We start from the raw sequence: 15,835 nt of genomic DNA on the forward strand, positions 1-15,835 counted from the left end.
CTTTTCTGGCAATAGTCCCTCAGGAGTGCATATCTCCTCATCCTTCAGCATTACAGGCTGAGAGAATGCTGGTCCCTTAATATTGTAACCTCCTTACCTACGACTCCTGGCCTATGTGAATAAACTTTACCCTTGCATGTATTTTTTTTAAGCAGATCTGGCACTTCCTCCTTAATCAACCTCTGATCATCTTGTACATTCAGACAGTTGTCTAACTTCCCTTGTGCTTTTTGTTACTAGTCCAACAAAACTTCCAGGCTTGTCTGGTTTTCCTACATCTGGCTTTCTCCTAGCCCACCAACACTCAGATTTTGTGTGGCCCACTTTATTACAATGAAAACACTGGAGCTTTTTGACTTCTGTGTCCCCCTCAATGTTTCCTTTTTACCCTGTGATAAGTTATCCTTATGATCTTCACTGAGATCGATCTTTCCCTTTTCATGTGAGGATTTCTCTTTGCCCCAATTTCTATCCCTCATGGGCTGAAAGTGATTCTGGAAGCCAAACCGGAGTTTTATGGACCAGCTCATAATGATCAACGACTATAGATGCTAACCTTGCTGTTTTAACTCTTTGCTCTTCCACATGGTCTCAGTACTTCAGGCAGTGAATTTTTGAATTCCTCCAAAATAATTACCTCCCTAAGGGCATCATAGGTTTGCTCAATTTTTAAAGCTCTTAACCATCTATCAAAATTACTCTGATCCGTTAAAACTCAATGTAGGTTTGACCAGGATCCCTCCTTAGATTCCTGAAATGTTGCCAATAGCTTATACGCACTTAAAGTAGCTTTTTTCACCTCCTCATACTCCCCAGACACCACCTCTGATAGTGATGCAAATACCGCACTAGCCCTAACTGCAAATTTCGTTTGGATCAACCAAATCCACATTGCCACTGGCCACTGCATTTGTTTCGCCACCTTTTCAAATGAGATGAAAAAGGCTTCCACATCCTTCGCATCAAATTTAGGCAATGCTTGAACATACTTAAAACAGCTTCTCACTCGGCTTCTGACTACCAGGGGCTTGCTCGTTCTCAATCTCTTCCTCACTGAGCCTACCCTCAGCTGTTATCTCCAGCCTTTTAAGCTGACTTTCCTTTTTAAGTGTCAGTTTTTGAAGTTCAAAAGCTCTCTCTCTCTTTCTTTATCTCTGCTCTCTCTTTTTCCCTCTTCTCTGCTTTTAATCGTAACTCAAACTGTTTCATTTCTGCTGCCCTTTCCTTATCTCTCATCTCTAACTCACGCTGCTTCATTTGCAATTTAATTCTTGCCATCTCTATAGATTCTGATGGTTCCTCCAGCAAGTTTAAATGCTGACCTACTGCTGTAATTATCTCTCTTTTCCTCACAGAAGGAGGCAGTTCCAATTCTAGCTTCGCCGCTAATTCCTGCAACTTGGTCTTATACGTGTTTTGCAAAACTTCCAAAGTCACCGTATCCACTTCTAGAAAATGTTTGGTGACTGAAAGAGTCATTATCATCTCAAGTTTTGTCTACCTAACAAAACCAAACACCCAAAATAAAGACACTAGCACCTACTGTTTGCTGTTTAAAATCCCGCAAAGAGCCCCCAAACTGTTATGGACTAGGCCAGACCACTCAAAACATTCTTAAGCAGGCAGCACAGACCATAACTTTGCAATTTGTTTCGCTATGTGTACAGTGAAAATTATCTGGATTAAGCTAGCGAGGTTGTACACCACATTTAAAACTGACAAACGTTTACTCACAAAATTACACAATGAAACACAAAGAACAGAATAAAAAAACCCCTACAGAACTCAGGCTTCTTAAGTATGCTGTTCCAAATATACATAATAGTCCCAATAAGCAAACTCCTTCTAAACACCAGTATAAATGGAACACATGCTTATAGGTTGAAGTTGAAGGATAGAAAGAGAGAGCGCAAGTTTCCACAGAGTTCACTGTTGAACCCCAACCAGTTCAGGACTGAACTAAACTGCTCAGCTGTAGAGCTGACCACTCCCCTTTCATTATACAGGTCACTTCTAAAACATGACCAATTTGGCCTGAAGTCTTGTCTGTTTCCATATAAACAAAAGGCCTCTCAAAATCCTTTTCATCTCTGTACCGAATCAAATTGATCAGAGCCCGGCCTGGTGTATTACCCCTCTGAAAAAAGTCAAGGACCCAGAGTATCCTTGAGCCAAGGAGCAACTTTTGAAAAAAAAGGATGACTAGGACAGGCAAAACAAAGACATGCCTGAGAATTCTTAGAGGCATAACATTCTAACCAGAACTCCATCAGTAAACAGATCGACTTAGACTCCATCTACCTTCCTAGAAAAAAGGAACCAGAAATGACATCACCCACCTCAAGAAACCAAGATCAATAAATAGAGAGGTGGGACCAGAGCACCATCAGCTCTCACTTATGATGTTATGTAGTCATGGTGACGAAATGTCTGAAAACAAATCTTCCAGCTCAGCGAGCTAACTGACATACTTATAATTAGCATATCCAATCAATGCAGCAGCACATTAGCACCAATGCCCGCTTATGAATGGAAGTAACTGCACAGAGGTCAGTATCCCATCACCAAACCACCCTTTATTTACTTGTGCCCAGAACATTAGCTGTGGCGGGCCAGCTCGGAGTCAGTCCCATGAACTGAGGAAAATCTAAATCTGTTAGTATTGGATCAGGCAGTGCCTCCTGATTGACCCAGGTTAACAATCCCAATCAAGGATCTTGTCATCAACAAAGTCCACCTAGTTCCAATCACAAAGGTATATTTCAGGGGAAAGCAGGGATTGGGATAGGTTCTGCTAGCCATGCATTAACTAGGTAAAAACTATGACTGCAGATGCTGGAAACCAGATTCTAGATTAGAGTGGTGCTGGAAAAGCACAGCAGTTCAGGCAGCATCCGAGGAGCAGGAATAATGACGTTTCGGACGAAGGGCTTTCCCTACTCCTCGGATGCTGCCTGAACTGCTGTGCTTTTCCAGCACCACTCTAATCTAGCCATGCATTAAGAATGGCTAAATACCTGTTAATCAAGGCATACATCTGAAACTAGAGATCTTGTTGATTTTGGAGAAAATGAAAGGAGAACACGGTCTTTCTGTGAAGATAAATGATACAACTTGCCAGGGTGACTGCAGCAACAGCAATACAGGTAGACAATCCTTGATCCAAAAACTCTCAGGACCAGCTGTCTTTCGGATTTCAGAGTTTTTTGGATTTCAGAATTTCAGATTAAGGATTGCTTACCTGTACTTTGTGATCTGCAGTTCCAGCTGTTGTGTGTTGTCTCCAAATATTGACTTCATGCTTCAGTGAAAAAAAACTTTATACTTACCAAGTGATATATTTAAGATATCCAATATTTCAGAAAGTAAATTTAATTCTCCACATCACCTCACTTTACAATTCATGCTTTTATACAATTATGGACCAAACCAACAAAACATCATTAGCTCAGTCTTCAAGCTATTTCAAATTATTATTTTGACTTGAAGAAGTTATTAATGGTGCAACAGTGTTGCCTTAAAAAACACTCAATCGCTTAACCTTACAAACCAATTCATTTCCTTTCTTATTGTTTGTATGGCTTTGACCACACATCATAGTTTAAAGCAATAAGATAATGTGATTGAAACATTCTTGCATTTTTGCATCACAGTTGAAGCTCAAGAGCACTTCAAATAGTGCCTTTTTTAAAGAAATTAACTGCTGCCAGGCTCTCAAAATTATTTGAGAAAGTAGCAACCACCAACTGCTCGACTGTGACAGTTAAATAGAGTTGTTACAGTACAGAAGGAGGCCATTCAGCCCCTTGTGGCTGCACTGGCTCTCTGAGTGAGCATTATAGCTCAGTGCCATCTTCCTGCCTTTGACTTTAATTATTGAAATAATGTCCGCTTAAAAGCCTCAGGTGAACCTGCCTCCACCACATTTTCAGACTGTAACTCATCTGCAGAGTGAAAAAGAATATTCATTTGCTTCTTTCGCATTTTATCTTACAACCGTGCGCTCTTGTCCTTAATCCTTTTATGAAAGAGAATTGTTTCTCCACATCTACTCTGTCCAGCCCTGTCATGATTTTGAAAACTTCTATCAAATCTCCACTCCAAGGAAAAAAAAAAGAGTCCCATTGTCATAGAGTCATTAGGTTAGATTACTTACAGTGTGGAAACAGGCACTTCGGCCCAACAAGTCCACACCGACCCATTCCCCTACATTTACCCCTTAACCTATGGGCAATTTAGCATGGCCAATTCACCTAACCTGCACATTTTTGGACTGTAGGAGGAAACCAGAGCACCCGGAGGAAACCCACGCAGACACAGGGAGAATGTGCAAACTCCACACAGACAGTTGCCTAAGGTGGGAATTGAACCAGAGTCTCTGGCGCTGTGAGGCAGCAGTGCTAACCACTGTGAGATGTACAGGATGGAAACAGACCCTTCCGTCCAACTCGTCCATGTTGACCAGATATCCCAACCCAATCTATTCCCACCTGCCAGCACCCGGCCCATATCCCTCCAAACCTTTCCTATTCATATAGCCATCCAGATGCCTTTTAAATGTTGCAATTGTACTAGAATAGTTTTCTGCTGCATCCTGACCTCCATGATGAAGTCTCCTTTTCCCGTGAATCGAGGTTCTTCACTTCCTGACAGTGTGTGTGTATTTGTGCTGGCGCATGCAATATTTGGTGTGAGATAAGTATCGGCTTGCAGCACCATCATTGGTCAGTCTCCACTTTCTCCATTCAGCTTGCAGTAAGCTCACCCATTGTCGAGTAGGTTCAAAAGGAAGCCTCTTTACTATCAGGAGTTAGGACTTTGTTGTTTTTGACAGAAGAGGGATATCTGTTCTAGATCCTGTTATCTCTTATTATAGCAACAATATGTAAGAGTTATAAAAGAATCAACTAAATGAATTTAACTTTCCTGGATTACAAGCTAAACCACTGTAAACATAAGTTACTTGACACTAACTGTTTTTCTCTCTGCAGTATTTAAATATGAGGTTCAACAAACTAGCTTGATTCATTGGGACCATTTTCTACATTTTCCAGCATTTAAACTCCAATTACATCAGAGATACTTGAGTTTTAAGTGGTCTGTTAAGGAAGGGATAATCAAGGTTCCAGAGCTTTGTCTTATCCTAAATGCCTGTGAATACTGTCCAGCTTCATTCACAAGGACCGATCAGATGTTTAAGATACAAGCAGACAGGTAAATTGCATTCGCGTCTTCCAGTGAGCAATTTAAGAGGAAAAATGGTAGCGTGCAAACACTTCATATATCATTCAGCTTTCCCACCTTCAACACCGAGCCTGAGGAATAAGCTAGAGCAACCTCACTAACTTCATCACTTGGTCAAGCTATTAATTTAATACTCCAAGCTATCCTCATCACTGAAGACTTTCATTCTTGGAATCATTCTTGTAAATCTCTTCTACACGCTCCAATATGTTCACATCTTTCCTAAAGCACCTAGAACAGTACGGAATACTCTAACCGAGGTCAAATTAGTATCTTACACAAGTTCAGCAATAACTACGCACCTCTTGTATTCACTCTACTCTTGAACATCGGCTGGGAATGCATGCCTCTCGATGACTCGTTAAAATATCATTATCCCAGACCATATTCAGGTTTGTGAAATCCCCCATTAAAACGACTCCATGATATCTGCGTCTCTTTGTAACTTCTTTGGAGATTTGTTTCTCTGTATCTTTTCCATTAGTTGGTGGTCTACATTGACTCAATCACGTGGATACCAAACATAAGCTCATTTCTCCAGCCTGGAAGACCACCCACCCCATATCTCAAGGAATATCTGAAGTGATAGTTTGTTTGATTTCAAAACGATACTTTAATCTTTAAAAAGAAAAGCCTCATATACATATATTGTCACTAAAACACCTCGGTTTTACATATGGAAATCAAACAAACATTGGTGTTTGAATTTACTGATGGTTTCAGTAAACCCAAGCTATTTCTTACTTACATATCTTTGAGGCACCAGGAGGGTCCGATAATTGGACAGACCCTCATTGTACTTTGGCCGGTAGACCTTGGCTGGTGGTCTTTCCCACTGTGCGCCTTTGCTGCAGCTGTCCCAAGCTTTAGTACGTCCCTCAGCACTTGGAATGTACCAGTCTGCAACACTCAGTCAAAGCAAACTGTGTGCACTGGAAGACCAGCAAGTTTCAGGCTGACCAAGATAGCAGGTCAGCATGAACAGGTTGGACCGAAGGGTCTGTTTCCATGCTGTACACCTCTATGACTCTATAAGTGCCTGCAGACAGGTACCTTTACGACAGGTAGTACAGTGTTAACACACAGCACTGTGCTTTCTACATTTCACTTGTGCTTGCTCATAACCTCTGTGATTCTGTTTAGATACTGCAGAAGGAGCACAATTGGAGACTTTCCATGATTACAGCTTCACTAATATTATGCTCAAAAGGTTTAACTGGCTTCCACAATGACTTGCACAGATCTATGTGCATGTTTGAGAGAAATTATCCTAGATGGTAACAATCTTTGAGAAAAGTCTAATCTCAATCACAATTCTTAAATAATCCATTTGAGATTTAATGCTTCAGTATCCATACAATGAGCAGAAAAGGAATGGATCTGGAGGTATGTGCAAAGAGGAGGTATGTTCACAGTACACTCCATAGGTTCTTCATTGCTCATGTCTACAATGGTTTGAGCGATAGCCAGGAAGAATCCTCTATGTTCAATGGGAGTGGATTCCACCCTCGCTGCTCTTTACAAGGGATTCAATTAAGTCTGTACTCATTGAGGCTAGCTGGAATGTAGCTCAATCAATTTTACTTGACAAACAGACAAGAAGGCTGACACTACTTTAGTGATTCCATCTCACTTTCCAAGCATAGTTTGACAATCATTGCAGCTTTCCTCATCAAACAATTTGGAGAGGTCAAGAGATTTACTCAACGCTTCACATGTTGGAGACAGCAATGGTTCAAATGATAGCACTCCACCTCCAACGCAGAAACTTACAGGTTCAAACCCCACTTCTCAAAGTAGAACACAAAATCGAGACTAAAACTCCATTGCCATACCAAGGGAGTGCTGCACTGTTGGAGGTGCTATCTGTCAGAACAGAAATCAAAATGAGACCCTGTCTGCTATCTGTTTGTTGTGAAAGTTCCCTCGGCACTGTTTCAAGCAAGAGCAGAAAAGGTATTCCCATGTGCCCTTGCTTCTCAAACATGATGAGCATAAAAGGTAAAGTCACCATTGCCCGACTGAACCAAAGAGCTGCTCTCATTAGACAGAGAGAGCCAACTGGTGGTGTTTTAACTTGGAGGGTCACCATGGCTCAGGCAAAGGGAAGACATTGAGGAAAGTCCTTCATGATAACCTCAGCCAGTGCAGTAGCTGGCAGGATCGGTGAGGTCCAGCGAGGACAGATGGTGGTCACAGTATCAGTGGAGACGGGATGGCGTTGAAGAGTGGGCAACTTTCATTCCAGCAGCAGCAGTGTGGCAAACAGACCAGTGCCTGTCCGCCAGGCCCATGGTGGAGCACTTCACAAGAAGGATTGGAAAGTTGAAGAGTTTTTCTTTGTTTGTATATTTTGGTTTATTTCTCAATCTTTGACACTGACACCGGAGTGTGGTGACACTATACAACACATTCCACTATATTTTGCATCTAAGTAGACGTGACAGTAAAAATACATCAAGTACAGACCAACATTGGTCATCTCAGACACAAGATCACACACTGTCCTTTCCTGTAGCCACACACCCTCCAGAAACTGCTGGTCTCTGGTAACATCTTTGTTATGATTTAGATTTTGTTTTTACTCAGCCACGCAGACAGAGCAGCATTATGGATAGTGTGAAAAAGGATTATGAATGACTTTTAAATATAAATGAGATATTATTGCTTCTTCATGGTTAATACATAGCACAGTAGAACCAAATAGTCCCAGAGCTGAATGAGCACTAGCCTTTGCATTTGGGAAAGATCAATGCCAAATCATCACAAGGAAAAAGCTGATTAAAAAGGTGCAATATTGTACACTAATGAAAAAGCAGGCTACTGAAGCAGTCACTGACAATAAGGACACCTCGAGGATAGTTACTTTATATCCTCTGCATATTCACTTCTGCCTGGTTAAAACTTTCACCAATTTAATCATGAAATAAAATAAAATTGAGCTAATCAAAGTGGAGCACCACTGTATCACTAACCTCTAGGGGAAACAATCATTTTGTTTTAAAAGTGAGGCTTTGGGACTGTCGCAAAGCAGACAGATGTAACCAAATGCAGGGTAACTACCTTTTAAAATCTGTAGAAGAGGAGAGAATCTGTTTCAGTGTCACACAGAGTGGGTGGACTACTGTCTCAGTTAAGGAACAATACAATTCAAAAGAGTAAGAGACAGTTAAAAATCACACAACACCAGGTTATAGTCCAACAGGTAAATTTGGAAGCACTAGCTTTCAGAGCGCTGCTCCTTCGTCAGGTAGCTAGTGGTGCAGGATCATAAGACACAGAATTTATAGCACAAGATCATAGTGTCATGCAATTGATACGATATAATGAACAAACCTTGATCACTGTCAAGTCTTTCATCTTATAGAATGGGTTGCAGGTTTCGGTTCATGAATATGTAAATCCCAGAACTTCTTTCAAGTTTTTTATAAAACATTAAGTTATCTTAGGAATGTGACTTGAATGTTTTATAAAAAACCTGAAAGAAGTTCTGGGATTTACATATTCATGAACCGAAACCTGCAACCCATTCTATAAGATGAAAGACTTGACAGTGATCAAGGTTTGTTCATTATATCGTATCAGTTGCATGACACTAATGATCTTGTGCTATATATTCTGTGTCAAATGATCCTGCCTCACGAGCTACCTGACGAAGGAGCAGCGCTCTGAAAACTAGTGCTTCCAAATAAACCTGTTGGACTATAACCTGGTATTGTGTGATTTTTAAACTTTGTTCACCCCATGCCAACACTGGCAACTCTACATCACAGTGGAGATGCCAAAGTGAGAAAATTTGAAAGTATGCGCAAACTGACTTGTTCCCACACAACGTCTCAAAAGCCTGTCTTAGAATGCATCCAGAGGCCTGCAAAGAGTATCTGGTGAAACCAAACTCCACGAAAAGCTGCAATACAACAGAGAGAGAGAGAGAGATCAGCCAAGTTGTAGCAACACACCAAAAAGGAATACAGTGCCAAAATTAATCTGATCACGTGATCAAAAAGCTCCAAACACAGGTGAGAAATAGATAAGAGGAGGGAGAAAGGGACAGAATGAGACATGATTGAGATGGGACAAACTGAAGTGAAAGGAGATTGATGCAGTGCACGAACACTGGCACAGACCTGTTTGACTGTCTCTGTGCAATAAGACTGTACATAAATCTGAAAATAAACTCCAGCTCTCTGTAAGTGACGTTTCTATAAAACATACAGGGAGAGATCTCTGGCAGAATCTTAGAGTGGTCGGTGTGCCTGGGACTGTGGCAGATTCGGATGAGAAATGAAGGCTGTGTGCCAAGTGCTGAAAAACAGGATGAGGATAGTTAGATGGTTGTTTTTGACCAGGGCAGCTATGCTGAGCCAAAGAGCCATTTTTGTTGTTTAAGATCCCCATGACTCAAAGTCCATCGAAGCCAATCTCAAACAGACCCCACTGCATCTTTTATGTTGGACAGTGAAAGAGTTCAGAGGAAGTTTAACTCAACCCAAAATGTTAACTCTGATTTCTCTCCACAGATGCTGCCAAACCTGCTGGGCTTTTCCAGCAATTTCTGTTTTTGTTTCTGATTTTAGAATATGAAAGGATACTCTTCTATCCCTCAGAGGTGAGACCCAGAATGATCTTTAGAACCCTGCTGTAGACACCAACGAAAGATCACACAAACCGCTGAATCCCCTGCACCTAAAAGTGTAAACACTTGAAGAAATTTCCATTGCACCGTCACGATAACAACCATATCTGCGCTAACTGCTGTGATTCCAAGGACAGGAAGGGAACACACAAAGTCAGCCAACACTAAGTGAACAATTTGCTTTTATGTTCAACTTCATTCATTCACAGGTCAACCTGTTATTCAGCAATACTGACTGTAGTTTAGGGAACAATACACAGGACAGTATATGCAACTTTAGAACTGAAATCTGCATTTAGTAAAAAGGAATCCATTTAACAGCCAAAGCTCATGATACAGTGAACATGATGATTTCAAGAGAATGATTGGAGATCTCCAATATCCAAATTTAGTGGTGTTTCAGAGTAAAATTTATCTCAGTGGAGCACGTGGACTGTAATGGTTAAGTGAATAATGATAAGACTAGTTATCACGAGAAATCAAGAAATCTGTGGTGTGCCATGCTCTCCTCATTTGTTGTTCAATGACAAACAAAACCATAATTATAAGAAGCAGCAGTTGTTATCAGTGCTCCTAAGATTACACCAAGTAGTATTACAAACCTTTCAGCTGCTGTTTTGACATAATCACAACCCTTCCCCAAAAAAACCATTGATGAATTCAAAGAGTTATTTGCTCAAAAAGATTGTTAAATTCAAAATGTGTTCTGCGATGAAGAATCTGGTTCACGTAGTTCATAAAACTCGAGTGTAATAGTGATGTGAATGGATTTCCCTATTTGAAAACCGAAGTTCCGAATCAGCAACAAAAGCTTTCATGTTAAAAGCTTGGGACAGCCCATCCCAACCCACATCAATACGGCCCAAGCTGCTGTGCTGAGACAGCAGGTCCTAGACAGGTCAATACACGTGACAAAAGCTGCCTGCTCCTCTCAGAAGGATTACAGAAGTTGGGTCCCCATTCCTACCACCGAGAGAAGAGAATATTAGGAGAAAGGGTGGACCATTCAGCCTTTAAAGCCTGCTCCACTATTCTAAAGGCTTTAAGTGTTAACTATTACCTTATTTTTCTACTTATTCTATGAAGTAATGTTTAGCTTTTTAATTCCGTTTCTCTCACTACTTTGTACCTAAGTACCTTAGTACCTAAGATGGCACTTTTTGTGGCAACATTATACACTTTTCACTCTACTCCTGTACTCGAGTACACATGACAATAAAATCTAAATCTTTAATCTTTATAGGATTCTGCTAATTGTCCAAACTGTCCCCAGACCCTTTGATCCCTTTGCTCTGAAAAACGGTATCTATAACTTTCCTAAAAGCCTTCAATGTTTTTGCCTCAACAGTTTCCTGGGGAAGACAATTCCAGTGGCTCAACTCCCTGGATGGAGAAATTCCTCATCTCTATCCTAAAAAGCCTACCCCTAATCTTTAGGCTGTGACCCCCTAGTTCAGGACATCTAGCCTGCATCTGTGCTGTCTAATCCTGTTAGATTTTTAAAGGTTTTTATGCGATTCCCTCACATTGTTCTGAACACTCGCGAACATTGTCCCAACTGATCCAGCCTCTTCCTCTATGTCAAACCCACCATCCCAGGGTAAACCTGCACTCCCTCACTAGCTAGAAAACCCTCTCTCAGATAAGGAGGCCAAAACTGCACACAATACTCCAGCTGTGGTCTTTCCAATGCCTTGTACAATTGCAGCAAAGCATCCCTGCTCATGTACTTGAATCCCTGAAGGCCAATATTCCATTGGTCTTCTTCACCACCTTTACTTTCAGCGACGGGTGTCAATGTAAACCGAAGATTTTGTTGCACTACCCTCTTTCCCAATCTACTGCCATTCAGATAATAATCCGTCTGCGTGTTTTTGCTACCAATGTAGGTAACCTCATATTTATTCACATTAAAAAGGTAAAAACACTATAGTCCTGTCAGACCATGGACTGTTGTTTCATTACAGAGAGATAGTTAGTGATGCTTTAACCTGAGGGTCACCACACCTCAAGTGAGAGGAGAGGTTGGGAAGAAGAGTCCTTCATAGCATCCTCAGCCACTGTGAGAATTGAACCTACACTGTTGGCATCACTGTGCTTCACAAACCAGTGAACTAACTATACTACATCTGAGAGGTACTTGCCATTTTCTTAACTACCCCAAATTTCACTGAATGCTTCTCTGCATGTTCAGTGCAGCATACCCTCTCACCCATCTTTGTGCTATCTGCAAACTTGGAGAATGTGATGCTTCCAAAAACAGAAATAGGCTCGATCGTCATTTACGATCCAAGGATCAAGCTCAGCTCCAATGCTCTGTTGTAAATGGGTGTGGAAGGGTTAACATCGAAGACTGCCAGAAGCACCACCCACTATGATGATGCCAGATGGATTGAGCATCTCAAAGGCAGGAGACTTATCATGTGTGCCTCCTTAAAGTTATGGTAATAATATCCCTCCTTTCAATCTTTCTGCAGCAAGTTAGAAACATTCAGCAAACTATATTTGGCTGAATACAAGAGGCTCTTCTTTTTCATTCAGTCAACATAGCTTCGTGCGTGGGAAATCGTGTTTCACTAACTTAATCGGGTTTTTTCAGGGAGTAACAAAGAGGATCAATGAGGGTAGAGCAGTGGACATGATCGATATGGACTTTGGTAAGGTGTTCAACAAGGTTCCCCATGGGAAACTGGTTAGCAAGGTTAGACAGAGTCATAGTCACAGAGATGTACAACATGGAAACAGATCCTTCGGTCCAACCCGACAATGCAAACAAGATATCCTAACCCAATCTAGTCCCACCTGCCAGCACCTGGCCCATATCCCTCCAAACCCTTCCTATTCATATACCCATCCAATTGCCTTTTAAATGTTGCAATTGTACCAGCCTCCACCACTTCCTGTGGCAGTTCATTCCATACACGTACCACCCTCTGCATGAGAAGGTTGCCCCTTAGGTCTCTTTTATATCTTTCCCCTCTCACCCTAAACCTATCCCCTCTTGTTCTGGATTCCCCCACCCCAGAAAAAAAATATATTTTGTCTATTTATCCTATCCATGCCCCTCATAATTTTGTAAACCTCGAGAAGGTCACCCCTCAGCCTCTGACGCTCCAGGGAAAACAGCCCCAGCCTGTTCAGCCCCTCCCTTTAGCTCAAATCCTCCAACCCTGGCAACATCCTTTTACATCCTTTCTGAACCCTTTCAAGTTTCATAACATCTTTCTGATAGGAAGGAGACCAGAATTGCACACATGTTCCAACAGTGGCCTAACCAATGTCCCTTTTACAGCCGCAACATGATCTCCCAACTCCTGTACTCAATACTCTGGCCAATAAAAGAAAGCATACCAAATGCCTTCTTCACTATCCTATCTATCTGCGACTCCACTTTCAAGGAGCTGTGAACCTGCATTCCAAGGTCTCTTTGTCCAGCAACATTCCCTAGAACCTTACCATTAAATATATAAGTCCTGCTAAAACTTGCTTTCCCAAAATTAAACTCCATCTGCCACTTCTCAGCCCATTGGTCCATCTGGTCAAGATCCCATTGTAATCTGAGGTAACCTTCTTCACTGTCCACTACACCTCCAATTTTGGTGTCATCTGCAAACAGTAACCTCTTATGCTTGCATCTAAACCAATTATATAAATGACAAAAAGTAGAGCACCCAGCACTGATCCTTGTGGCACTCCACTGGTCACAGGCCTCCAGTCTGAAAAACAACCCTCCACCACCACCCTCTGTCTTCTACCTTTGAGCCAGTTCTGTATCCAAATGGCTAGTTCTCCCTGTATTCTGTGAGATCTAACCTTGCTAACCAGTCTCCCATGGGGAATCTTGTCGAACGCCTCACTAAAGTCCATAGAGATTTTATCTACTGCTCTGCCCTAATCAATCCTCTTTGTTACTTCTTCAAAAAACTCAATCAAGTTTGTGAGACATGACTTCCCACACACAAAGCCATATTGACTATCCTCAATCAGTCCTTGGCTTTCCAAATACATGTACATCCTGTCCTCAAGATTCCCACCAACAACTTGCCCACCACCAACGTCAGCTGAAAATGTGTTACTGGAAAAGCGCAGCAGGTCAGGCAGCATCCAAGGAGCGGGAGAATCGACGTTTCGGGAATGAGCCCTTCTTCGGACTCATGCCGGAAACGTCGATTCTCCTGCTCCTTGTATGCTGCCTGACCTGCTGCGCTTTTCCCACAACACATTTTCAGCTCTGATCTCCAGCACCTTCAGTCCTCACTTTCTCCACCAACGCCAGGCTCACTGGTCTATAGCTCCCTGGCTTGTCCTTACCATCCTTCTTAAACAGTGGTACCACGTCTAACAGAACAAACCATTTGGATACAGAACTGGCTCAAAGACAAAGGGTGGTGGAGGAGGGTTACTTTTCAGACTGGCGGGCTGTGACCAGTTGCATGCCACAAGGATCGATACTGGGTTCACTGCTTTATGTAATTTATATAAATGATTTGCATGTGAACATAAGAGGTATGATTAGTGGTTTGCAGATGACACCAAATTTAGAGGTAGAGTGGACAGTGAAGAAGGTTATCTCAGAGTACTATGGGACTTCAGTCAGATGGACCAATGGGTGGCAGATGGAGTTTAATTTAGATACGTGACATGCTGCATTTCAGAAAGGCAAACCAGGGCAGGACTTATACACTTAATGGTAAGGTTCTGGGGAGTGCTGCTGAAAAAAGAAACCTTGGAGTGCAGGTTCACAGCTCCTTGAAAATGGAGTCGCAGGTAGACAGGATAGTGAAGAAGGCATTTGGTATGCTTGCCATTATTGGTCAGTGCAGAGTATAGGAGTTGGGAGGTCATGTTATTGCTGTACAGGACATTGGTGAGGCCACTTTTGGAATATGGTGTGCAATTCTGGTCTCCCTGCTCTAGGGAAAACGTTGTGAAATTTGAAAGGGTTTAGGAAAGATTTCCAAGGATGTTGCCAGGGTTGGAGAATTTGAGCGATAGGGAGAGGCTGAAAAGGCTGGAGATGTTTTCCCTGGAACATCAGAGGCTGAAGGGTGACATTATAGAGGTTTACAAAATCATAAAGGATACGGATAGGGTGAATAGCCAAGATTTTTTTTCTGGGGTGAAGGAGGCCAGAATTAAAGAGCATAGGTTTAACGTGAGAGGGAAAAGATTTAAAATGGACCTTTCACACAGAGGGTGGTGCACGTGCCAGAGGAAGTGGTGGAGGCTGGTGCAATTACAGCATTTAAAAGGCATCTGGATGGGTTTGTGAATAGGAAGGGCTTAGAGGGATAAGGGCCATATGCTGGCAAATGGAGCTAGATTAATTTAGCATACCTGGTCAGCATGGATGAGTTGCACTGAAGGATCTGTTTCCATGCTGTACATCTCTATAACTCTAAACTGGAAGTGTGCTTTCTCTACCACAAAAGATCAAGTAAGTCCCATTGTTTCCTTCTCTTCAAAGGAGATGGTGGAAGCAGCCTTCATTCTGAGCAACAGCTCATAGAGCATAGTGAGTTGGCACACACATGCAACACTCTCCATGTTAACTATCTCTGAACTACCCAAACTCTGTGCCTAGGAATATTAACCAGACACATGTCAGCATGTTCAAGGGACAAGGGCTGGAAATAGGGAAACCATTGATTGGGCAAAATTTGAAAGTGAAAAAAACCTCATACTTACAGCAAAATAATATTACCCTCGCTTGGCTGTCTGCCGCCAGCTTTAGTATTGCTAAATTAGCTAACGATGCAAACTGTGGTTTAACACCTGTATATAGGCTTTGGAATATCTTGGAATATCATTCACTGGACACAATAGTCAGAAAATAGGGCCAGTTGTGTTGGAATTTAAAAATTCAGTTATTGCTTTTCTATGTCCTCTGGTGAGAGATTTCCACCACTGTTCATTCACTCTGGCAAAATCATGCATGATTTTGAAGACCTGACT

General features: G+C 41.9%; 1 protein-coding gene across 2 annotated transcripts in view; it reads right to left on the bottom strand.

The window, feature by feature from the left end:
* LOC140464052 (dual specificity mitogen-activated protein kinase kinase 6) overlaps positions 1-15,835 on the bottom strand; it is a 148,023-nt gene that overhangs the window by 107,987 nt on the left and 24,201 nt on the right. The gene's annotated exons all lie outside the window — the stretch shown is intronic.

Source organism: Chiloscyllium punctatum, chromosome 39 (genome assembly GCF_047496795.1).
Source record: "Chiloscyllium punctatum isolate Juve2018m chromosome 39, sChiPun1.3, whole genome shotgun sequence".
NCBI classification, from domain to species: Eukaryota; Metazoa; Chordata; class Chondrichthyes; order Orectolobiformes; family Hemiscylliidae; genus Chiloscyllium; species Chiloscyllium punctatum.